Source organism: Bufo bufo, chromosome 8 (assembly GCF_905171765.1).
Source record: "Bufo bufo chromosome 8, aBufBuf1.1, whole genome shotgun sequence".
NCBI classification, from domain to species: domain Eukaryota; kingdom Metazoa; phylum Chordata; class Amphibia; order Anura; family Bufonidae; genus Bufo; species Bufo bufo.
Genome location: NC_053396.1, coordinates 52,430,681 through 52,456,699, shown reverse-complemented (window position 1 = coordinate 52,456,699; position 26,019 = coordinate 52,430,681). Strand labels below are relative to the sequence as shown.

Genomic DNA, 26,019 nt, shown 5'->3' with positions numbered 1-26,019 from the left:
GGGCACGCTCCAGGAAGAAAACAAATGGGATGATGTCGCTGATGGTGCCTTCGGTGCGACTGACTAGGTTTGTCACCTCCTCAAAAGGACGCATGAGCCTACAGGCATTGCACATGAGCGTCCAGTAACGTGGCAAAAAAATACCCAGCTCCGCAGAGGCTGTCCTAGCACCCCGGTCATACAAATACTCGCCGGCAGCTTTTTCTTTTTGGAGCAGGCAGTCGAACATTGGGAGTGTTGAATTCCAACGTGTCGGGCTGTCGCAAATCAAGCGCCTCACTGGCATGTTGTTTCGCCGCTGAATATCTGAAAAGTGCGCCATGGCCGTGTAGGAATGTCTGAAATGGCCACACACCTTCCTGGCCTGCTTGAGGATGTCCTGTAAGCCTGGGTACTTATGCATAAAGCGTTGTATGATCAGATTCAACACATGTGCCATGCACGGCACATGTGTCAACTTGCCCAAATTCAATGCCGCCAACAAATTGCTTCCGTTGTCAAAACAACAAACACGGAATCCAGCAAACCAGTAACTGCCTGGACCCCCATGCGGACAGGGTGCATGGTGACCCCCAACAGAGCTGCTCACTGACTTGTTGTTCCCCCTCCGGGGAACCCAGGAGCCCTCTCATCGAAGGTACAAAACAGACAGGGAACATGTCTAGCATCCATGCAGGACTATAAACACCAAAGACAGACCAGACACGGAACAACAACTAGACATTCAACACCAACCCGTACGAACCACACCACATATAGAATAGGGGAGGGAAGCAAAGGTGACATTGAGATGACTTCGATGTCTCACTTGGTGGCCCTCAAGGACTGGGCAGATGGAACACCCAGAGCATAGATCCAGCACCAACAGAGGCTGGAGGACAACTGACTCCAGCCTACAAGCCACAGGCAATATAAACACCCAGTGACCACTCCGAGCCAGGTAGTTAACTCCTCCAGCACAGACAGAGAAGGAACCAGGAGAAAGGAGGAAAGCACACACATGCTGCAAAACAACACTTTGACCCTGTCAACCAGCATGCACGGCTAACGTGTCACGGCGCACAACAAGACCGAGACACAGCCGTGACACTCCTCCTCCTCAAAGCCCTCCCAAACTGAAAAGGGGAAACTAGGTGGAACACCCAAAACAACGGGGGGAAAAAAAAGTGAAAGATCAGCGTCAGCGCAAGGAAGTCACCCAAACTGTCGCCAGCACGCCCGAACCACACCTAGGAAACAGGCAGCCTGCCCACAAACAGTCAGGAGTGACCGCACTGAATACTGCGTCCAACTCAGGCCCAGGTCGCTGCCAGCAAGCATCCCCAACTAGCAAACACTGTTATGCAAGTGACCCACTGCGCCACTTACTGGGTATACTCCGGAGGGGCGTAACTAAGCAGCTACCTGGTATTCACTAGAGCCCGTGATGGTGGGGATAGGCTTGGGCTGTAGGGTAGCTGCCAGGTGCCACTCCAGAGTAGTCCCCAAGTCAGTGGCAGCTGACCAGAGGGTCAGAGTGCTCAGTGCAAGCAGGGGGAGGTAAGGCCTGGAGGTACGGGTCAGGACAGGCGGCAATCAAGCAAAGTGAGCAAACAAGATCCGAGGTCAGGGGCAGGCATAAAAACAGGCAAAGTCCATAAACTAAGTCCAAGGTCAGAGGCAGGTGGCAGAAAGCAAAGTCCAGGAGTACAATAGCAGGATTCGGTACACAGGAAGGCAGACAAGATAAACACTTTTGCACAGGGACTAGACAAGCTAGACAGGAAGTAGTAGGAAGTGCCTTTAAATACATGCTGCAATCCGGCCATTGGCTGCTGAGACAGAGGGCGTGTGTGTGTTGCCACATAGGAAAGAGAGACACACCCATGCAAGCTTTAGCAGCAGTGCAAGTTTCTAGCAGCAATGAAACACTGGCATGGATCACATGTAGCAGAGTTAAGTTAGTTGCTGCCCGTGTTTGTCAGCTGGGCGGCAGGAGGGAAAAGAGGGAGCCCGGCACCCGTGCCTGCTGATAGGGGCAGCGGCGCCGACACAGGCCGGTGGACTAACAAACACTAGAGCCAGTACAACAAGGAATGCAGCCAGCCAAACCGCACAAGCGACAGAACCACTGAGATATGGACGAGGGGAGACACAAACACAAGTAACGGTACACCTAAACTGCAACCACTGTCACAGAGAACTGCACTGTTAACAGCATCTCACCTTTCACCCTCCCTCCGGAGGACATACATGCGCACCAGAAAACAGAAGGTGGAACATGCTGACACCCTCTTCCGAAGGTAACACAGAAAATGGGACCAAACGGAGTGGCCTAAGTGAGACATACTGTCACGGAGGGGAGTGGGGGAAACTCCCCACGGAACACCATAGGTAAACGGGAAGAGCAACTAGGCCTCGACCAGGATAAGGGAGCAGGTCACCTCTTATTGCAACCCTGATCCTCGCCCTGACTCCTATCCATATGAGCGAACCCAGATAGTAGGAGGGCTCATACACCGGAACTTCGAACCCTGAGTCGCCCTGAAAATCCCTGGAATAGAGACAGGGTTGGATCGGTAGGAAAGAGCCCAGAACAACATAGGCGATGCATAGGACTTACCTGCCACAGCAACAATGACTGGAACCCATGCATCTGTACTGGAACCCGAACACCAAACAAAACAACAGCACAAAACAACAAACACGGAATCCAGCAAACCAGTAACTGCCTGGACCCCCATGCGGACAGGGTGCATGGCGACCCCCGCCAGAGCTGCTCACTTATTTGTTGTTCCCCCTCCGACCCATAATTTTTGGGTCTAGGGGGTCTGTCTGGAGGTTTGTATCATGTTGGGCTTGGGGGGCTGTATTTATTTTGGGGTTTGCCTGGAAATCTGTATTAATTAATTATGGAGTCTGTCTGGAGTTCTGTATTCATTTTTGGGTTTGTCTGGGAATCTGTATTCATTTTGGGAGTCTGGGGGTTTGTAATAATTTTGGGGCCTGTATTAAGGAGTTATCCAACCACTGATAATTTACTTCAAAGCTGATTTGAATGTTATAAAACAATAAAAGTAGTGGTACCATTCCTATCCCCCGCTGTTCTCCTTCTGTTGCTTCCCATGTCCTCACTGATTATTGCACTTCCACATCGTATAGGTGGTTCTTTGCTATAGAGCAAGGGTGCACAACCTGCAGCCCCCAGAGCCAAGGTTTGCGGCCCCTGTCCTGCTGGACAGAAACACAGCTGATCGTGCGATCATCTGTCTTTCTTCCTGGAGTGCCGCACAGGGAAGGATGACAGCTCCTGCTCCTGTACTGTAGCAGGAGTCTGGAGCAGGACGGGTTCCTGGCTATTGGTGAGAGTGCGGGAGCCGAGAAGAATGCAGGTGCAGTTTATCAGTGCTGCCTTCTTCTCAAGGAGTGCTCTGCAGTAGTGGGGTACTAAGGGGGGGGGGGGTGCGGTCCGCTCTGGGTGCCACTCTCAGAGGGTGCCAGAGCCTAGAAGCAATGAGCACTTCCATCAATACAGATGGAAGCGCTCATTGCTGGAGAGCTGGGAGCTGCGGTCCTGTCATTCACCGCTCAGCTCCCAGCGCTCTTCCCCTCCTTCAGGCCTGTGGCGCTCTGAATGGTAGAGCAGGAAGACTTCTCCCAGCTCCACCATTCAGCCCGCAGATCGAGCTGCCAGCCTGGCAGGGGAGAGAGGGCTGTGAGCTTCAGGAACATGACAAGGTGAGTAGTTACTGTGTTTTTTTTTTGTTTTTTTTCTAACACAGAGTGGGCACAATGGTCATTGCTAATGTGAAAGGGGCACAATGGGCATTTCTTCTATGGAGGGGGCACAATAGGCATTTCTACTCTGGAGGGGGCACAGAGGGCATTGCTAATGTGAAGGGGACACAATGGGCATTTCTACTTTGGAGGGGGCACAATGGGCATTTCTTCTCTGGAGGGGGCACAATGGGCATTTCTACTATGGAGGGGGCACAATGGGCATTTCTACTCTGGAGGGGGCACAATGGGCATTTCTACTTTGGAGGGGGCACAATGGGCATTGCTGATGTGAAGGGTGCACAATGGGCATTTCTACTATGGAGGGGGCACAATGGGCATTTCTACTATGGAGGGGGCACAATTGGCATTTCTACTATGGAGGGGGCACAATGGGCATTTCTTCTCTAGAGGGGGCACAATGGGCACTTCTTCTCTGGAGGCAGCACAATGGGCATTTCTTCTCTGTAGGCAGCACATTGGGCATTTCTTCTCTGGAGGTAGAACAATGGGCATTTCTTCTCTGTAGGCAGCACATTGGGCATTTCTTCTCTGGAGGCAGAACAATGGGCATTTCTTCTCTGGAGGGGGCACAATGGGCATTTCTACTCTGGAGGGGGCACAATGGGCATTGCTAATGTGAAGGGGGCACAATGGGTATTTCTTCTCTGGAGGGGGTACAATGGGCATTTATTCTCTGGAGGGGGAACAATTGGCATTGCTAATGTGAAGGGGACACAATGGGCATTTCTACTATGGAGGAGGCACAGTGCACAGAGGGCATTACTACTATGAAGGGGGCATAGAGGGCATTATTACTGTGAAGGGGCACAATGTACATTATTACTATTAAGGGGGCACAATGGGCATTATTACTGTGAAGGGGGACAATGGGCATTACTATTATTAAGGGGCATTATTACTGTATTAGGGGCACAAAGAGAGCATTACAACTATGAAGGGGCACAGACAGGGCATTACTACTGTGAAAGGGCCACAGAGAGGGCACAACTACTGTGCGAGTGGCACAATGGGAGCATAACTACTATAAAGGGGGAACAATGAAGGGATAAGTACTTTAAGGGGGCACAATGTGGGCATAACGACTGTTAGGGGGCACAATGTGGACATAACTACTGTTAGGGGGCACAAATCTGTACAAAACTAGTGTGAAGGTTGTACAATGAGGGCAATACTACTGTGAGGGGTACGATTTTTTTAAAGTATTAGGGGGGGGATGTGCCAGAGAAAGGACCCTCCCCGGGTGCCAAACAACCTAGGCACATCACTGCCGCTGATCAGCTGATAAACAAGCGATCACTCGTTTGTCAGCTGATTTGCATGTTTTATCAGGATGAAAGATTACAATTATTGTCAGCACATCTCAATGTGTAATCAGTGTACTGCCAATAATTAACAGAACTGAATGAGGGAGCAGTGACTGTGGTAGCGATCATTCCTCCCCATTCACTTTGTATCAGCCTGTGTAATAGGCTGATGCAAACAAGTGCTAACCTTTTTTTTTTTTGCGGCCCCATGAAATAGGGCAATGTGACAATGCGGCCCTGAGACCAAAAAAGGTTGTGCACCCCTGGTCTAGACTAAATGGAGAAGATAAGGAAAGTGAACAACTAAAATATGTGGAGACGTTATCTGTGAGTCTTTGGATTTACACTGCCTAAATCTCTTTATTAGAAAGTATGGTCACTTTAAGTTATTTGGGGGAGGGGGACAGGGGCGCAATTTTTCTACTCTGCCTAGGGCACTAAAATACCTTGTCCTGTCCTGCTGAGAAGGTTTTTTTGTGATATTTCAGAAGCTGCTATAGACTTTGTTCCAGGCAGCAATCGGGTTAATCAGTTTCTGTAAATCTTTTTTTCTAGCAAAGTTCATATATGAGTAAATGGATGACAGAAAAAGTATTTGCAAGCATGAGAGAGACTAGAAAACAGTATAAAACTATCTGTTATATTAAAGAGGACCTGTCACCTCTCCTGACTACTTGCTTTCCCCATGCATTCCTACAGATGTTAACGGTCACATTTGAGCTATCACATCTAGTTAACGCGTTACGACTGTGACTGTTAACTCTGCTACATCTGTAATTCTGGAGGATCTATTTTTATGACTCTATGTGCCTGTACTATTCCTGCTAGAAGTTTGCAAATAATTTGGCAGCAGTTTGCAGTAACGGTACTGCTGGTTGTTTCCAGTAGTGGATGTGGCTGACTCCAATCAGTTCTGCTGGTGTCAAGCCTTATCAGTGTTTTGGTCAGTGATTACCATCAGTGATTTTGAGCCAAAACCAGGATTGGAGCCTCCACAGACATAAGGTATAAGGGAAAGATCTGCACCTGTTCTGTGTTTAGAGCCGCACCTGGTTCTAGCTCACTATGGCCTCATGCACACGACCATTCACTTCAATGGGGCCGCAAAAGATGCAGATAGCACTCCGTGTGTTGTCCGCATCCGTGGCTCTGTTCCGTGGCCCCGCAAAAAAAATATAACATGTCCTATTCTTGTCCGCTCTTTGCGGACAAGAATAGGCATTTATATTGCCGGCGCCCGTTCCGTTCCGCAAATTGCGGAAGGCAACACGGGCGGCTTCCGTTTTTTGCAGATCCGTGGATTTTGGACCGCAAAAAACGGAACGGTCGTGTGCATAAGGCCTATCACTGATGGAAATCACTGATCAAAACACTGACTGTGTGAATAAGGGCTCATGCACACAAACATAATTTGGCTCCGCATCCGAGCCGCATTCTTTGCAGCTCGAATGCGGACCCATTTAATTCAATGGGGCTGCAAAAGATGCTACAGCATTCCTTGTGATGTCCGCATCTGTGGCTCCGTTCCGTGGGGCCGTTTTGCAGACAAGAATAGACATTTCTATTATGGGGAGGCCTGTTCTTTAAATTGCAGAACGCACACAGGCGGCATCCATGTATTGCGGATCCGCAATTCGCGGACCACAAAACGCATCACGTTCGTGTGCATGAGCCCTAAGGCATCAGACTGTGCAGGGACACCTCCCATTCCCAACTGGTAACACCCATCTGTACCTTTACTGCAAGCTGCTGGCAATTAATTCATAACTTGTAGCAGGAATAATTAAGGAATGGCACAACATACAGTCATAGGAATAGATGTTCTATTATTGTTATTACATGAGAAATACAAGTAGTTACTACAGAAGATATGTCGGTGACTGGTCCTCTTTAAATGTATGTCACTGTTAGTAAGGGCCCATTTACATGGCATCATTACAGATGCCAATTGATAAGTAACAAGTCAGTTTGAGCTCTTTGGGTGCTGGCACACGCTGCAGTTCTGTACAGTGTTCATTTTAGGACATGGTCAGATATCATAGTCAAGTATCAAAATAATGCCAATGCGACACCTGACCCTGATACCTGACACCTGACTCTGACATCTCATAGATCAAAAAAAATCACCACCTTTGGTGTCTAAAGCTATGGCTCAGTGGTAAGACACTTGCTTTGCATGCAGTGTTCATGGGTTCAAAACCCCATATAGGATTTTAATAAAATTTATATTTTATTGAGCTCTAGATCAGAGTCAAATTCAAATGGTGTGTGATGTAAGTAGTCCTTTTTTTATTTTATTAATAGTACATGGGCAGCACTATGGTAAAGGGGCCCTGTATACAGAGCTGTATCCTGGATTTTACATATCTACTGTATATATGTGTATTATACACACAGTGTGCTATAGCTTCACCACACTGAGATCTGCTCAGAAAGCTGATATCCATATTACTGGTTTATCCACAGACACGATGTATGATCATACAGATGGCAGTACTATGTGATAGCTTCTAAGTATAGAAAACCATGTGCTAATGTTATAGCTTGGAGGTTACATTAATGGCTTTGCATGTTGAAGTCCCCAGAAAGACATATGTTTTTTTCTTTAATAGCATATACTATAATAAATAATATGTCATTAATCCATAGGATACCAGCGCTGTACATGTAGGTCGCTGGAAACACGGTCACAAATCCCAGCGCCATACAGGTACAGCGCTCTGATCGGGCGGCCACAGGAGCTACTCCCGCCCGATCAGCTGCAGGGGTCCGGCAGGCACTAATAGTTGGACCCCTGCTGTATGCACCGGCATCGGTGAAAACACTGATGCCTGCTCATTAACCCTTGCACTGCCGCGGTCAGCACTGACGGCTGCATGTGCGGTATCCCCGTGGTGCTGTGATGTCAGCCTGGTGTCTAGTCCTGTCAGTCAATGGGGGGAGGGGTGTGTGTGCAGAGCACAGGGGGTGTTATAGAGCATTGCTCAGAATAGGGTTGCCACCCATACGGGAATGACCCGGACAGTCCGGGTTTGCAATCCTGTGCCCGGGTACAAGCCTTTGTCAGACCTTGTGCCTGCAGCCTATCAGAGGCTGGTGCAGGCGGTGCGATGATGTCATCACGCCGCCTGAGCCATACAGCACGGTACACAGGCCGGGAAGAGGCCTGCATCGCTTCGTTGGAGGTAAGTAAAAGTTTTTTTGTTTTGTTTTTAGAGAAGAGAGGCACCTGAAATTGGCACATATGGGGGAAGGGGTGGAAAGAGGCACCTTATACTGGCACATATTGGGGGGGGGAGAAATGAGGCACTTGATACTGGCACATATAAGGGAAGGGGGGGGAAGAGGCACTTTATACTGGCACATATTGGGGGGAGGAAATGAGGCACTTGATACTGGCACATATAAGGGAAGGGGGGGGAAGAGGCACTTTATACTGGCACATATTGGGGGGGGGAAATGAGGCACTTGATACTGGCACATATAAGGGAAGGGGGGGGAAGAGGCACCTTATACTGGCATATATTGGGCGGGAGAAAAGAGGCACTTCTTACTGACACATGGGGGCATCTATGGGGGGCACTTCTTACTGGCACATTATTTGGGGGCTTCTACTGAGGCCACAAAGAAGGGGTATTTTATATGGGGGGCTCTGTGTGGTACTACTATTATCAGGGGGTTTATCTGTTTCTGCAGTATAGTATTGGGGAGCACAGCGGCACAGTATTGGGGGTAGTAGGATGATTTGTCCAGAAGATGGGAGAATGATGGAAAAGTAGTAAACTAAGATTTTTATTGTCAAACTGCAGAGACGAGAAATGGCTGAAAAATGGTGTCTGGTCTGAAGGTCTGAAAGGAGAAGATGAGGAAAGAGAACATCTACATCAAAGGAGACGTCACTGGATGTAAGAGGTATGAGGCGCTGTATTTCTGTAGTGACGGGATCAGGGGCGTAACGATCGTGGTGCGACAGTGACCAGGGGTGGAGGTGGGACATGGGTGTGACTGGAGGTGGGACATGGGCGTGGTTGGAGGCGGGACATGGGTGGGGCCTGGAAGGGGGCCCTCCCTCCCTTCTGTTCGGGTTTGGCTTGAAGAAAAGGTGGCAACCCTAAACGCCATGCGCAAAACCCGAGCATGGTACAAAGAAGTTGCGGTCTACTTGGTGCAGGTTGCCTTGTACAACTCTTTTGTGCTGTCCCGGAGTGCTGGCAGCACAGGGAAATTCCTTCAGTTCTATGAGGCAGTCCTCAAGGACCTGATCTTTTCTGACCGGGAAAGAGCAGGCCAGAGTACCTCGGGAATTGGAGGCGCCCGGATCGTCCCTGGCCAACACTTTCAAGGTGTGGTTCCCCCATACTGGAAAGAAGGGACGGTCCCAAAAAAAGTGCAGCGTGTGTAACAGGAGGGGGTAACGGAAGGACACCACCACTCAGTGTGACACGTGCCCCAATCATCCGGGCCTCTGTATTGACGGTTGCTTCAGGGAGAACCACACTTCCATGGAGTACTAAATTTATAATCCCCTTCCCCAGGGGCGGACTGACCGGTCGGGCACTTGGGACATGGTCCGAGGGCCCGGCTGGGATGGGGGCCTGCCGCAGAATAGCATAATGTATTATGCCCAGCGCCCCGATTCCGAATGTTATGCTGGCCTGGTAATGGTGGTAATGGCAGCGGGGCCCGGTGCAGTCACTGTATTCTATCGCACCGGACCCCGCTCACTGTAATACTCATTTTCATATGTGACCAAGAACAAGAGAGACTCCTGCGATCCTCTCCCTCTCTGTACTCACAAACTCAGTAGCAGGCAGGCCGGGCGGCAGCGTAACTCACTGACGTCACGCGCCTGCTCCGCCTGCTTCATTCATAAAGTGGGAGGAGCAGGTGCGTGACGTCAGTGAGTTGCGCTGTCGCCCGGCCTGCCTGCTACTGAGTTTGTGAGTACCGAGAGGGAGAGGATCGCAGAGGATTTCTCTTGTTCTTGTTCACATATGAAAATTAGTATTACAGTGAGCGGGGCCCGGTGCGATAGAATACAGTGACTACACCGTGCCCCGCTGCCATTACAACACCAGATGCCGGCCCCCAGACCCTGTATTGGGGGTCATTCACTCACAGGACACTGTTATGGGGGTATCTGTGGATGACACATATATAGCATAAGGTGCTATATATGTGTCACCCACAGTGCCATCCACAGAGCCCCCACAATGGAAGCGCTCATCTCCCTGTGCCCAGCCACCGCCACCATCATTCACAGCTGATCCTGTGCCCGGGTCTGACAAAGGCTTGTACCCGGGCACAGGATTGCAAACCCGGACTGTCCGGGTCATTCCCGTATGGGTGGCAACCCTATTCTGAGCAATGCTCTATAACACCCCCTGTGCTCTGCACACACACCCCTCCCCCCATTGACTGACAGGGCTAGACACCAGGCTGACGTCACAGCACCACGGGGATACCGCACATGCAGCCGTCAGCGCTGACCGCGGCAGTGCAAGGGTTAATGAGCAGGCATCAGTGTTTTCACCGATGCCGGTGCATACAGCAGGGGTCCAACTATTAGTGCCTGCCGGACCCCTGCAGCTGATCGGGCGGGAGTAGCTCCTGTGGCCGCCCGATCAGAGCGCTGTACCTGTATGGCGCTGGGATTTGTGACCGTGTTTCCAGCGACCTGGTATCCTATGGGTTAATGACATATTATTTATTATAGTATATGCTATTAAAGAAAAAAACATATGTCTTTCTGGGGACTTCAACATGCAAAGCTATTAATGTAACCTCCAATCTATAACATGACCACATGGTTTTCTATACTTAGAAGCTATCACATAGTACTGCCATCTGTATGACCATATATCGTGTCTGTGGATAAACCAGTAATATGGATATCAGCTTTCTGAGCAGATCTCAGTGTGGTGAAGCTATAGACACTGTGTGTATAATACACATATATACAGTAGATATGTAAAATCCAGGATACAGCTCTGTATACAGGGCCCCTTTACTATAGTGCTGCCCATGTACTATTAATAAAATAAAAAAAGGACTACTTACATCACACACCATTTGAATTTGACTCTGATCTAGAGCTCAATAAAATATAAAATATAAATTTTATTAAAATCCTATATGGGGTTTTGAACCCATAAACACTGCATGCAAAGCAAGTGTCTTACCACTGAGCCATAGCTTTAGACACCAAAGGTGGTGATTTTTTTGATCTATGAGATGTAGTATAGCAAAAAACACAGTAAACCTAAGATCCCTTGCGACACTGACAAATGAAGGACGTGACTGAGATATCATCGTCACACATCAGCGTCACACATCATTTAAATTTGCCTCTTATCTAGGGCATAATAAAATATAAACACTTGTTAGAGGCTGAAAGGGGTTTTGAACTCAGAAAGCCTAGACATGGGGCAACAGCATTACCACTGAGCTACCAGCTTGCCTTGTATGAGCTTGGGCTTTTTGTTCATCTATGTGATGTAGCATACAAAACCACAGTAAACCTAAAATCCTTTGCTCCCTTCGTTACCACTGAGTTATCAGCTATGCGCTCATAACACTGTAATGTGTTAGCTTACAGCATTTTAGGCACAGAGCTATAAGCTCAGCAATAGACATACTTTGGTTGTGTGATTTAGCATACAAATACATAATATATATCTATAACTCATTCTCACTTTGACCCTGACCTATGAAGAGCATAAGTCAAACTCAGATATGAGGGTCAGGTGTCAGGGTCAGGTGTCAGAGTCAGGTGTCAGAGTCAGGTGTCAGAGTCAGGTGTCAGAGTCAGGTGTCAGAGTCAGGTGTCAGAGTCAGGGGTCAGGTGTCAGGTGTCAGGGTCAGGTGTCAGGGTCAGGTGTCAGGGTCAGGTGTCAGGGTCAGGAGTCAGGGTCAGGAGTCAGGGTCAGGTGTCAGGGTCAGGTGTCAGGGTCAGGTGTCAGGGTCAGGTGTCAGGGTCAGGTGTCAGGGTCAGGTGTCAGGGTCAGGTGTCAGGGTCAGGTGTCAGGGTCAGGTGTCAGGTGTCAGAGTCAGGTATCAGGGTCAGGTGTCACATTGGCATTATTTTGATACTTGACTATGATATCTGACCATGTCCTAAAATGAACACTGTAGTTCTGAGATGCATTCAGGATGCAGTTTTCAATTTAGCCAGTTTAGCAGCCTCGTTAAACCCTGGTGTTCTGCATAGTGGGAATGATTTAATTAAATTCATCTTGCTACAATAAAAAACTGCATCCTGTATTCATGTCAAAACTGCACTGTGTGCCAGCACCGTTTTGAATCAGCCTTAAAGTGGTATTCCCAACACAGACAATGGGGGCTTATCGCTAGGATATGCTCCAATTGTCTGATTGGTGCGGGTCCCAGAGGTGGGACACCAACAACGGAGTGGGGAGATTGGTAGCTGGAGGACACCGGGTTTCCCAGGGCCTGACCACCGCCAAGCGCTCTTCCCATACAAGTGAATGGGAGTACACCGCTCTTGCGTGGCCAGCGCTCCCATTCATTTCTATGGGGCCCAATAGAAATGAATGGAAGGCGACTGTGCATGTGCAGTGTGCCCTCCGCTCCGCCACCTTCCCCACTCCGTTCTCGGAATACCCCTTTAACCACTTAAGGACCACAGGTTTAAACCCCCCTAGTGACCAGGCCCTTTTTTACAAATCGGCACTCCACAACTTTCACGGTTTATTGCTCGGTCATACAACTTGGCACCCAGATGAATTTTACCTCCTTTTCTTCTCACTAATAGAGCTTTCATTTGGTGGTATTTCATTGCTGCTGACATTTTAACTTTTTTCTATATTAATCAAAATTTAATTGACAAATTTGCAAAAAAATGACATTTTTCACTTTCTGTTGTAAAATTTTTCAAATAAAACTTCATTTCTATATAAATTTTTCTCTAAATTTATTGTTCTACATGTCTTTGATTAAAAAAATGCAATAAGTGTATATTTATTGTTTGCGCAAAAGTTATAGCGTTTACAAACTATGGTACAAACTATGGTACAAAAATGTGAATTTCTGCATTTTGAAGCAGCTCTGACTTTCTGAGCACCTGTCATGTTTCTTGAGGTGCTAGAATGCCAGGATAGTATACCCCACAAGTGACCCCATTTTGGAAAGAAGACACCCCAAGGTATTCCGCGAGGGGCATGGCGAGTTCCTAGAATTTTAATCTTTTTGGCACAAGTTAGCGGAAAATGATGTATTTATTTATTTTTTTTAATTTATTTTCTTACAAAGTCTCATATTCCACTAACTTGTGACAAAAAATAAAATTTTACATGAACTCGCCATGCCCCTCACGAAATACCTTGGGGGGTCTTCTTTCCAAAATGGGGTCACTTGTGGGGTATTTATACTGCCCTGGCATTTTAGGGGACCTAAAGCGTGAGAAGTAGTTTGTAATCCAAATGCGTAAAAAATGCCCTGTGAAATCCTAAAGGTGCTCTTTAGAATTTGGGCCCCTCTGCGCACCTAGGCTGCAAAAAAGTGTCACACATGTGGTATCGCCGTACTCAGGAGAAGTAGGGCAATGTGTTTTGGGGTGTATTTTTACATATACCCATGCTGGGTGAGAGAAATATCTCTGTAAATGTCAACTTTTCCCATTTTTTTTATACAAAGTTGTCATTTTAGAGAGATATTTCTCTCACCCAGTATGGGTATATGTAAAATGACACCCCAAAACACATTGCCCAACTTCTCCTGAGTACGGCGATACCACATGTGTGACACTTTTATGCAGCCTAGGTGCACAAAGGGGCCCAAATTCCAATAAGTACCTTTAGGATTTCACAGGGCATTTTTAACGCATTTGGATTACAAATTACTTCTCATGCTTTAGGTCCCCTAAAATGCCAGGGCAGTATAAATACCCCACAAGTGACCCCATTTTGGAAAGAAGACACCCCAAGGTATTCCGTGATGGGCATGGTGAGTTCCTAGAATTTTTATTTTTTTGGCACAAGTTAGCGGAAAATGATGTTTTTTTTTTTTTTTTACAAAGTCTCATATTCCACTAACTTGTGACAAAAAATAAAATTTTACATGAACTCGCCATGCCCCTCACGAAATACTTTGGGGTGTCTTCTTTCCAAAATGGGGTCACTTGTGGGGTATTTATGCTGCCCTGGCCTTTTAGGGGACCTAAAGCGTGAGAAGTAGTTTGTAATCCAAATGCGTAAAAAATGCCCTGTGAAATCCTAAAGGTGCTCTTTAGAATTTGGGCCCCTTTGCGCACCTAGGCTGCAAAAAAGTGTCACACATGTGGTATCGCCGTACTCAGGAGAAGTAGGGCAATGTGTTTTGGGGTGTATTTTTACATATACCCATGCTGCGTGAGAGAAATATCTCTGTAAATGTCAACTTTTCCCATTTTTTTTTATACAAAGTTGTCATTTTAGAGAGATATTTCTCACACACAGTATGGGTATATGTAAAATGACACCCCAAAACACATTGCCCAACTTCTCCTGAGTACGGCGATACCACATGTGTGACACTTTTTTGCAGCCTAGGTGCGCAAAGAGGCCCAAATTCCAATGAGTACCTTTTAGGAGGGCATTTTTTGACATTTGGATTCCAGACTTCTTCTCACGCTTTAGGGCCCCTAAAATGCCAGGGCAGTATAAATACCCCACATGTGACCCTATTTTGGAAAGAAGACACCCCAAGGTATTCCGTGAGGGGCATGGCGAGTTCATAGAAGATTTTTTTTTTGGCACAAGTTAGCGGAAATTGATTTTTATTTAATTTTTCTTACAAAGTCTCCTTTTCCGCTAACTTGGTACAAAAAGTTCAATCTTTCATGGACTCAATATGCCCCTCAGCGAATACCTTGGGGTGTCTTCTTTCCAAAATAGGGTCATTTGTGGGGTGTTTGTAATGCCCTGGCATTTGAGGTCTCCACAATCATTACATGTATGGCCAGCATTAGGAGTTTCTGCTATTCTCCTTATATTGAGCATACGGGTAATGAGATTTTTTTTTTTCGTTCAGCCTCTGGGCTGAAAGAAAAAATGAACGCCACAGATTTCTTCATTCGCATCGATCAATGTGGATGAAAAAATCTCTGCCAAAAAATGTGCAAAAAAAAAAAGGAGGGGAAAGGCGTCTGCCAGGACATAGGAGCTCCGCCCAACATCCAAACCCACTCAGCTCGTATGCCCTGGTAAACCCGATTTCTCCATTCACATCAATCGATGTGGATGAATAAATCATTGCCGGAATTTTTTTTTTTTTATAAAAAATGTTTGCCAAAGCATATGAACACCGCCCCACAGCTCATAAGCCTCGGCAAGCGTATCTTTTTTACTGCAGAGGAGAAATCTCGCCTTGCAGTGCTGCATACACCGACTTTTGTGTAATCTGACAGCAGCGCAATGCTTCTGTCAGAATGCACATCAGTGCTGCAGCTGCTTGATCGCTTGGTCCACCTAGAAGGTAAAAAAAAACAAAAAAAACAGGCCGCAACGCAATAAATTTATTAACATTAACTTTATATAACATTTGAACAGAACATTAACTTTTATCAACTTTATTGAACTTTTGAAACAGAACATTAACTTTTTTGCTTACCTGTGATTTTTTATTTATTTTTTACCTTTAGAGGACAAACTTCTCCTTCCCCATGGGACAATGTGCAAAGCGCAAATCGCCCAGAGATGTGGCGAAGTAAATTATGCACTTTGTCTCAGGTGAAAGGAGAGGTTTGTGGCAGCTCTGTGTGAAAGGGCCCTAAGACCCCTGTGTGCCTGTCCTGTGTCACGCAATCCCTATACTAATAGTGTACCTGTGTGTGGAATTTGCGGAAACACTCCCCTATGCATAGGGCAGGCTGGTCAGGACAGTCAGGACAAAAAAAGGTGGTGTCACGCCTTATTCCACCCCTGCTACAGACACGACATCTTTTTCTTGGGGAACGTTGAGTTGGGGTACCAGGATAGACAGACGGGAAGTGTCTGCCATGTAGCCGGCTCACTACATCAGGGACTTGGGGCACGGACCCTCCTGGATACAGGATTTCCGAAATGATCTCTTCCTGGAATTTTAGGAAGGATCCTGTTCTCCCAACCTTACTCTAGAGAACAAAACTATTATAGACAGCCAATTAAATTAAATATACAGACACCTTCTTATACCAGCGTCTGGTGCGTCGGGAAACTAAATAGGGAGCCAACATCTGGTCATTGAAGTCCACCCCTCCCATGTGAAGGTTATAGTCGTGGACAGAGAGGGGTTTCACAATGACTCCAGTTGCCCTTTCAATTTGGACAGTCGTGTCTGCGTGAATGGTGGACAGAAGGTAAACGTCCCTCTTGTCCCTCCACTTCACCGCGAGCAGTTCTTGGTCACACAAGGCAGCCCTCTCCTGCCGTGCAAGTCGCGTACTAACGAGCCGTTGGGGGAAGCCCCGGCGACTAGGTCGCGCGGTGCCACAGCATTGAATTCCGACTAGATGTAAGTGCTGAAAGAGGGCCACGCTTGAGTAAAAATTGTCCACGTATAAGTGGTACCCCTTGTGGAGTAAGGGTGACACCAAGTCCCAGACAATCTTGCCACTGCTCCCCAGGTTGTCAGGACATCCGACCGGCTCCAGTTTTGAGTCTTTTCCCTCATAGACCCTAAAACGATATGTATAGCCTGTGGCCCTTTCACAGAGCTTATACAGTTTGACCCCATACCGGGCGCGCTTGTTGGGGATGTACTGTTTTATGCCAAGGCGCCCGGTAAAATGTACTAGGGACTTGTCTATGCAGATGTTTTGATTAGGGGTATAAGCATCTGCAAATCTGGATGACAAATGGTCTAAGAGGGGCCGAATTTTGTGGAGCCGGTCATAAGTAGGGTGGCCTCTTGGATGACAGGTGTTATTGTCAGCGAAATGCATAAAGCACATGATGACCTCAAAACGTGCCCCGGACATTGCAGCAGAGAACATGGGCATGTAATGTATTGGGTCTTTAATATGACCGCAATACATTTTTTTTTGTTAGACCCATGCTGAGGATAAGGCCCAAAAAAAATTTAATATCGGAAACTGTGACTGGTTTCCACCGGTAAGCTTTCCGGATTGGCGGTAATAAACTGTGTGGCGTAGCGGTTGGTTTCTGCCACAACTAGGTCATAGAGATCCGCGGTGAAGAACAGCTCAAAAAACTGAAGGGCCGATCCTAAATGAGCCGTCTCCACGCGAACTCCAGGCTGGGCAGTGAAAGGGGGCAATACGGGTGCGGCGGAAGCAGGGGAGTGCCAATTAGGATTAGCCAGCGCCCCTGGGAGACTAAGGGTTCTACGGGCCTGTGAACGCGGTGGCTGTGACGGGGGAGTTACTGCACGTGCCACCGCACCAGCTTGAACTGCCCTTCTGGTGCTCGCCACTTCACCAGGGAATACGGCAGTGCTGGTAGAAGGTCCAGGATGTGCTGCGCTGCTGGTGTATGCCGCACCATAAACAAGATCAGCGCTAGCACCACTCTGCTGCAAATGAGGCTCATCATGCGGGGTATGCAGAACCCTGACATGGGATCGGGTACGTCTGGCCGTAGCAGGGACCTCTACCTCGTCATCCTCACTAGCGGTTAGAGTGCCACTGCTGTCTACAGGTTCATATTCTGAACCACTGGATTCAGCGGGTGAGGCCTCCCCATCGCTTTCATCCATCACGGACAGAATCCTGTAGGCCTCTTCAGTGGAATACCCCTTGTTTGACATTTTGGGTTCACAAAATTTAGGGGGTATTCCTCTGAGACTACCCAGGAAAAAGAGCAAACCTGCCTAGTAAAAAGGAGTGCTTGCGAAGTAAAGCTGCGATCGCTAATAAAGATCCAGAAAGCTCAAAAGTGATCTTTATAGCGGCGCAGCGATTTTACGGTGTTTTTGCAGTGATCAGAAAAAAATAATTCTGCCACTGCGGTGGGGCGGACTGAACGCAAGTGTGCGCACAAGATCAGGCCTGATCGGGCAAACACTGCATTTTTTGTAGAGCCTAAGGTGACCCTAATGTACTGATATAGATCTGATTGCGATCAGTCTTGATCACTTACAGATACTATATAGTACTAGTGCTGATTAGCGACAGCGATGACACTAATCAGCGACTAATCAGTGACTGCGGTGCGGTGTGCTGGGCGCTAACTACCTAACAAGTAGCTAACTACCTGGCGGTGATGAGGGACCCTTACAGGGGGGTGATCAATGACAGGGGGGTGATCAGGGTGATCAGGGAGTCTAATATGGGTGATCAGGTGCTAAATAAGGGGTTAATAAATGACAGGGTAATGTGTAATGTGTAGTGTGGTGATTAGGTGCTACATACAGAGCTGCCTGTGTCCTCTGGTGGTCGATCCAAGCAAAAGGGACCACCAGAGGACCAGGCAGCAGTTATATCAGACGCTATTTTCAAAATAGCGTCTGACATGCCTCTTTCATTGGTCATTTCAAAAATCCACAGCCTGCCAGCCAATGATCGCGGCCGGCAGGCTGCAGATGAACTTGTGAACTGCACGATCCTGTGAACGCTCGCTCCTGTGAGCGCGCGTTCACAGGAAATACCGGCTCACGCGAAATGACGCCGATCGGCGTTAGTGTGACCTGGCAGCGCCGCCGCAATCACGCCTTTCGGCGTTAGCGAGACGGGAGGTGGTTAAGCCTCATTCACACGTCAGTGTTTTGGTCATTGATTTCCATCAGTGATTTTGAGCCAAAACCAGGCTTGGAGCCTCCATAGACATAAGGTATAAGGGAAAGATCTGCACCTGTTTTGTGTTTAGAGCCAAATCTGGTTTTGGCTCGCAATCACTGATGGAGATAAGGCATTACACAGGTCAATGCAGACTACTTGGCTGATCAATTGCCACAGCCATCATTTGTGCCCCATACAGTTTCATTATGTCAGTAGCACATCCTTCTAGATAATTTTAGCAGTTGGAGTAGCAAGTTGTGTTCAGAAAGTGGCATTAAACAACAATGATATTTAATGTATATTTTTACCCATACATAATAATTAGGAATGTTTATCTACACAAAAAAAAGTCATTATCTATTAACTTCCAATTCCACTTACACATCTTTCCACTCTCCCATATATTACTGCTATAAGCCTATATGGTATTATTCATCCTCACCATTAGAGCTCATGCATACGAACGTATTTTCTTTCAGTGTCTGGTCTGCAAAAAAAAACCCAGAAGTTACTGTATTGGAATGCATTGGCTGTATGTGTAATACAGTGTGTATTACTCATACAGCTTCCTGCCTGTGAGATCCAGGGGGCTGGATCTCACATGCTCTCCATCTGAAGGCAGCCCCGATGCCTAAGTAAGGCATCGCGCTGCCTTCCATGCCATCGGGTCCCCGTCACAGCAGCACCCGATGGCAGCTCCAATCCCCGCCCGATATCGCATGTGCCGTGGACGGCACTGACCGCGGCACATAAAGGGCGATTTCACTGATGCCGGCGCATGCAGCAGGGGTCCGTCTATCAGTGACTGCCAGACCCCTGCTGCGGATTAGGCGGGCGCAGCTCCTGCACCCACCCGATCCCCATGAAGTACATGTACGTCACAGGTCTTTAAGTCCCGGAAAGAAATGACGTACATGTACGTCATGGGTCCTTAAGGGGTTAATTATAGCAGGTTTTTAGGAATATCATACAGTATCAGTTAATGTTTACGGGGGGCGTTCATTAAAGATTTCCCCTGACCCACTTCCTGTGGACTGAGAGCAATGAAACTTGGCCCAGTTATTAGTCCTTCTCTACATAGGTGCCACCTAGGGACACAGACTTCTCCCATCTCTTTATGCAACTGTAAACACCTCGCTTGTAGAAGTCGCCAGGTTGCTCCAAAAGCCACGTTGTGACTTTGGAAATCAGAGTCTCATCATCTGGAAAATGCTTGCCCTTCAAAAATAACTTAATTGTTGGAAAGAGGTGGAAGTCCGATGGTGCGAGGTCAGGCGAATAAGAGGGATGCGGTAGAATTTCAAAGCCACAGGAGCATGCTTCCATTTGGGCAACATGTGAGTTGTGAACTAGTGCATTGTCTTGCAGAAGGTGGACACTTTTGGTGAGCATGCCACGTCTCTTGGTTTTGATGTCCTCCCACAATTCCCACAGCAGTAAAGCATAGTATGCCCCAGTGATCATGGTACCCTTTGCTAGGAAATCCATCAATACTACTCTGTGCTGGTCCCAAAAGACTGTGAGCATGACCTTGCCTGTCGAGGGTTGGGCATGTGCCTTCTTTGGAGGTGGTGAGTCATGATGCTTCCATTGCATCGACTGGACTTTAGTCTCTGGATCATAGTGATGGACCCAGCTTTCATCCTGTGTGATCAGTCTGTTGAAAAAGTCCTCCTGGTTTCCATGGCACATCGTCAATAGAGCCTGAGAGCATTTCGACTCGTTCCTGCTTCTGGAAAGGTGTGAGCAGCCGGGTAACCCAGCGAGCGGATACCTTATGCATGTAAAGATGGTCTTGGATGATTTTTTCCACGTACCCCACACTAATCTTGAAATTTTGGGCTAGGTGGCGAATGGTTACGCACCGATTTTCCAAAATGGCGACCTCCACTTACTGGATGGTGTGTTCATCGATAGCAGAGTGGGATCGCCCTGGAATTGGAGCTATTTCCACACAAGTCTGACCACATTTGAATTGACGGTGCCAGTTCTTGACTACATCATATGATGGGGAATCATCACAATAAACCTCTTTCATTTCATGGAACGTCTCCTTTGGTGTGCGGCCTTTCAAGTAAAGGAACTTCATGACTGCTCTGTATTCCACTGGGTCCATTATCATACCTCACACTGCTTCAGCACCTGTAAAATCAAGACCGTTATCAGTTCTGAGTTGCAAATTGCCATGTAACCTATAGAGACTTATACCATTACACATGTGCAGTTTCAGCATCCTGTGATAAATAGAAGTGGGTCAGGGAAAATCTTTAATGAACGCCCCTCGTATGTTGCTATATGTAGCAACTCATAGACCTGACTTAAAGGGCTTCTGTCACCCCCCTAAAGTCATTTTTCATTTTTTGGCTACTTAAAATCCTTATACTGCGATTTATCAATATATAGGGCTCTTACTCTTTTTCGTTCAGCAGTTTCTTCAAAAAACAGACTTTTATAATATGTAAATTACCTCTCTACCAGCAAGTAGGGCGGCTACTTGTTGGTAGCAGCCGCATCCTCCTATCAAAATGACGCCCCCTCCTCCTGTTGATTGACAGGGCCAGCGAGCGCTCTCGTCCTCTGGCTGGCCCTGTCTGCGTTTTAAATCTCGCGCCTTCGCCGTACCGGCCTTTAGTCGGCGCAGGCGCACTGATAGGAGGACGCTCGCTCGGCCGCTCCTTCCTCAGTGCGCCTGCGCCGGGTGTAGATGTGACGTCATCGGCGCAGGCGCATTGAGGAAGGAGCGGCCGAGCGAGCGTCCTCCTCTCAGTGCGACTGCGCCGACTAAAGACCGGTACAGCGCAGGAGTGAGAAGGGGGGCAATGCATGGCAAACAGGGACACTGGATGGCACAAGGGGGCACTGGATGGCACAATGAATGCACTGGATGGCAAACAAGGGGGCACTGCATGGCACAACGAGGGCACTGGATGTCACAAGGGGGCAATGGATGGCACAAGGGGGCAATGGATGGCACAAGAGGGGCCATAGATTGGCACAAGGGGGGAAATGGATGGCAAACAAGGGGGCACTGCATGGCACAATAAGTGCACTGGATGGCACAATGGGCAATGGATGGCACAATGGGGGCAATGGATAGCACAAGGAATAGCAAAGGGGCACTGGATGGCAAGCAAGGGGGCACTGGATGGCAAACAAGGGGGCACTGCATGGCAAACAAGGGGGCACTGGATGGCACAAGGGGGCAATGGATGGCACAAGAGGGGCAAAAGATTGGCACGAGGGGGGCAATGGATGGCAAACAAGGTGGCACTGCATGGCACAATGAGTGCACTGGATGGCACAATGGGGGCAATGGATAGCACAATGGGGGCAATGCATGGCAAACAGGGGCATTGGATGGCAAACAAGGGGGCATTGGATTGCACAATCGGGGAACTGGATGGCACAAGGGGCAATGGATGGCATAGTGGGGGCACTGGATGGTACTAGGGGGCACTGGCTGACAAATAGGGGGCATTGGATGGCACTAGGGGCACTGGATGGCACCGTTATGGGCACTGTGGATGTTACTGTTATGGGGGGGCACTGTGGATGTCACTGTTATGGGGGGCACTGTGGATGTCACTGTTATTGCGGGCACTGTGGACATCACTGTTAATGTCATTGTTATGGGCGCTGAGTATAAGTGATAAGGCTTGTGCACAGAACCATATCCGTTTTGCGGTCTGCAAGTCGCGGATTCACTAAATAAGGATACTGTCCGTTTGCGATTCACATTTTTTTGCAGTCCCATTGAGTTCTATGGGTTTTAGATCTGCATTATGAGGACCAGAATAGGACATGTTCTATCTTTTGCAGAACTGACATATGGATGTGGAAAGCACAGGGACGTCATCAGTGTGTTTTTTATATCCGTATGTCAGTTCCAGTAAAGACAGAACATGTCCTATTCTGGTCTTCAAAATGAGGACCTCAAATCCATAGAACTCAATAGGACTGCAAAAAATGTGGATTGCAAAATGGATACGGTCGTGTGCATAAGGGTTTAGATACACATCTCAGCAGGCAGGATCATACAAGATAGGCTTAGATACACCATTCAGCAGGCTGTGTTATACAAAATGGGATTAGATACATTGCTCAGCAGGCAGTATCATACAAAATGGGATTAGATACGCATTTTAGCACGCTGTATCATAGAAGATGGGATTAGATATACACTTCAGGAGGCAGTATCGTACAAAATAGGATTAAATACACACTTCATCAGGCAGTATCGCTCACAACAGGATGTGTATCAGGCACACATACAGGTGAAACTTTAAAAATTAGAATATTGTGCAAAAGTCCATTTATTTCAGTAATGCAGCTTAAAATTAGAATTTTGTGAAAAGGTTCAATATTCTAGGCTCAAAGTGTCACACTCTAGTCAGCTAATTAATCCATATCCCCTGAGCAAAGGGTACCTCAAAATTGTGACTTTGGGGTTTCATAAGCTGTAAGCCATAATCATCCAAATTATACCAAATAAAGGCTTGAAATATCTCGCTTTGCATGTAATGAGTCTATCTCATATGTTAGTTTCACCTTTTAAGATGCATTAATGAAATAAATGAACTTTACACGATATTCAAATTTTTCGAGTTTCACTTGTACATGATAGGATTAGATACAGATGTGATTGGATACTCTTGCTGCTTCCAGCTGTTTATCACACTCTGGAGATAGTGTGGGAAGAGCCTGTTGACGGTCAGTGATGGGATTAGATACACCGCACAGCAGGCTGTATCACACAGGATAGGATTAGATACAGATGTGATTGGATACTCTTGCTGATTCAAGCTGTTTTTCACACTCTGGAGATAGTGTGGGAAGAGCCTGCAGACGGTCAGTGATGGGATTAGATACACAGCTCAGCAGGCTGTATCACACAGGATAGGATTAGATACACATGAGGGCAGAGCCTGTGGACGGTCAGTGAATGGATTTAGACACTGGGTGAGAAGTAGATTGATTCTGGGTGTAGAAACATGGACACAGGAGTTGTAGTGGGTGTATGCTTCAGACAGAGCAGAGTGGGGGGGGGGTGTCCAGCCTGTGACTCATCACTGTGCAGTGCAGCCAGGCTTGTGTATCAATAAAGTTATGTATCCCCTTCTAGCCCGGGCCAGTTTTCACCTTCCTGCCCAGGCCATTTTTTGCAAATCTAACATGTGTCACTTTATGTGGTAATAACTAGTGATGAGCGAGCACCAAAGTGTTCAGGTGTTCGGGTACTCGGTCCGAACACATAGCGATATTCATGCGCGTTGGTCTAGCACCCAAGTATAATGGAAGTCAAAGCGAGACAACCAGGCACCCCCTGCTCGGATGCCTGGTTCATAGGAAAAGGTCTGAAAGTGATGGAAACCATCGATCAGGAACAGCAGGGGGACCATGTCTGGATGCATCTTGGACTCCAATGTTGCTGCTACAGGTGAGCAGACCGTATAAAACATTGGAGGTGAGGGCCTGAAGGTGAGCGGACCCTATAAAACATTGTAGTGAGGGCCTATAGGTGAGCAGACCGTATAAAACATTGGAGGTGAGGGCCTGACGGTGAGCGGACCATATAAAACATTGTAGTGAGCGCATATACGGCACTGTATGGAAGAGGAGGAGGAGGATGAGAAATCAAGATTCAAACATATACCCTTTTTTTGCGGTGAAAAGGGTGCATCTGAATCTTGTGGATTGAGTACATTATAAAGCATACATTTAAATTGCGTTTTTGTTCCTCATTAGCTCAGCTTTCCTCTGGTGGAGTGGAGAAGTCAGGGGCAATCCAGGCCTTGTTCATTTTGATCTGAGTCAACCTGTCAGCATTGTCAGTGGACAAGCGGATACGCTTATCTGTTATAATGCCACCACCAGCACTAAATACACGCTCAGACAATACGATGGCGGCAGGGCAGGCCAGCACCTCTAAGGCATAGAGCGCAAGTTCGTGCCACGTGTCCAGCTTGGACACCCAGTAGTTGTAAGGCACCGAGGGATCATTGAGGACGCTGACACAGTCTGCTATGTATTCCTTCACCGTCTTCCAAAACTTTTCCCTCCTTGGGACAGTAGGCCGCGCTTCAGGGTGCGGTTGCTGGCGGGGTTTCATGAAAGTGTCCCATGCTTTGGAGAGTGTTTCCCTGCCTTTGTTGGAATTGGAGTGTGTTCCCGTTGTCTGCCTTCCTCATTTGCCTATGGAAGTACGGACTCTGCTGACAGCTTTGTCAGATGGAGACGTTTGGAGCAATTTCTCAACAAGGACCTTCTGGTATTGCACCATTTTACTTGCCCTCTCCACCACAGGAATGAGAGATGAGAAGTTCTCTTTGTAGCGGGGGTCGAGAAGGGTGAACACCCAGTAATCCGTGTTATCTAAAATGCGTGTAACGCGAGGGTCGCGGGAAAGGCAGCCTAACATGAAGTCAGCCATGTGTGCCAGAGTACCAACAGGAAAGACGTCTATGTCGACGTCAGGATGACTCTCCATCTCCTCATCCTTCTCCTCATCCCCTTATGCCCATCCATGTCGAACCGATGGAATTAAAGTTCCTTCGGTAGTACCCTCTGTTGAAAAGGCAACTGTCTCCAGCTCCTCCTCCACATGGTCCAATTCGCGCTGAGAAGACGAAATGTGGGTGGTCTGGCTATCACCCACACTAAAGTCCTCCCCCATTTCCACGTCTGCCACATTCAGAGTGTCATCCTTAATTGTGAGCAGCGATCGTTTGAGTAGACACAGAAGTGGGATGCTTACGCTGATTATAGCGTTATCGCCACTAGCCATATGTGTGGATTTATCAAAGTTTCCTAAAACCTCACAGAGGTCTGCCATCAATGCCCTCTCCTCGCTTCTAAATAGTGGAAGTTGACTCGAAAGGCGGCGACAATGTTGCCGCTGGTATTCCACAACTGCCCTCTGCTGCTCACAAAGCCTGGACAACATGTAGAACGTAGAGTTCCAGCGCGTGCTCACGTCGCACGACAGTCAGTGAGCTGGAAGCCCCAAGAGCTGCTGCAGCGTTGACAGAGCGGCTGAAACTGTGGGCAATTTGCAGAAATGGGCACCCACGCGGCGCGCCTATACTAGTAGCTCTGTAAAATTTGGGTATGTTTTAATAAACTGCTGAACCACTAAGTTTAATATGTGCACTAGGCATGGCACGTGCATTAGATTGCCAAGATCCAAAGCCGCCACCAAGTTACGACCATTGTCCGACACAA

The 26,019-nt window shown here is 47.7% G+C and overlaps 1 long non-coding RNA gene across 1 annotated transcript; it reads right to left on the bottom strand.

Annotated features, from left to right (window-relative positions):
* Window positions 1-1,921: 1,921 nt before the first annotated feature.
* Window positions 1,922-25,750, bottom strand: LOC120977599. The gene is made up of 3 exons (XR_005773930.1): window positions 25,709-25,750; window positions 7,170-7,176; window positions 1,922-2,044 (listed from the first exon to the last, which is right to left on the bottom strand). It is a non-coding gene; the product is annotated as an uncharacterized LOC120977599 (long non-coding RNA).
* Between the last annotated feature and the right edge of the window lie 269 nt (window positions 25,751-26,019).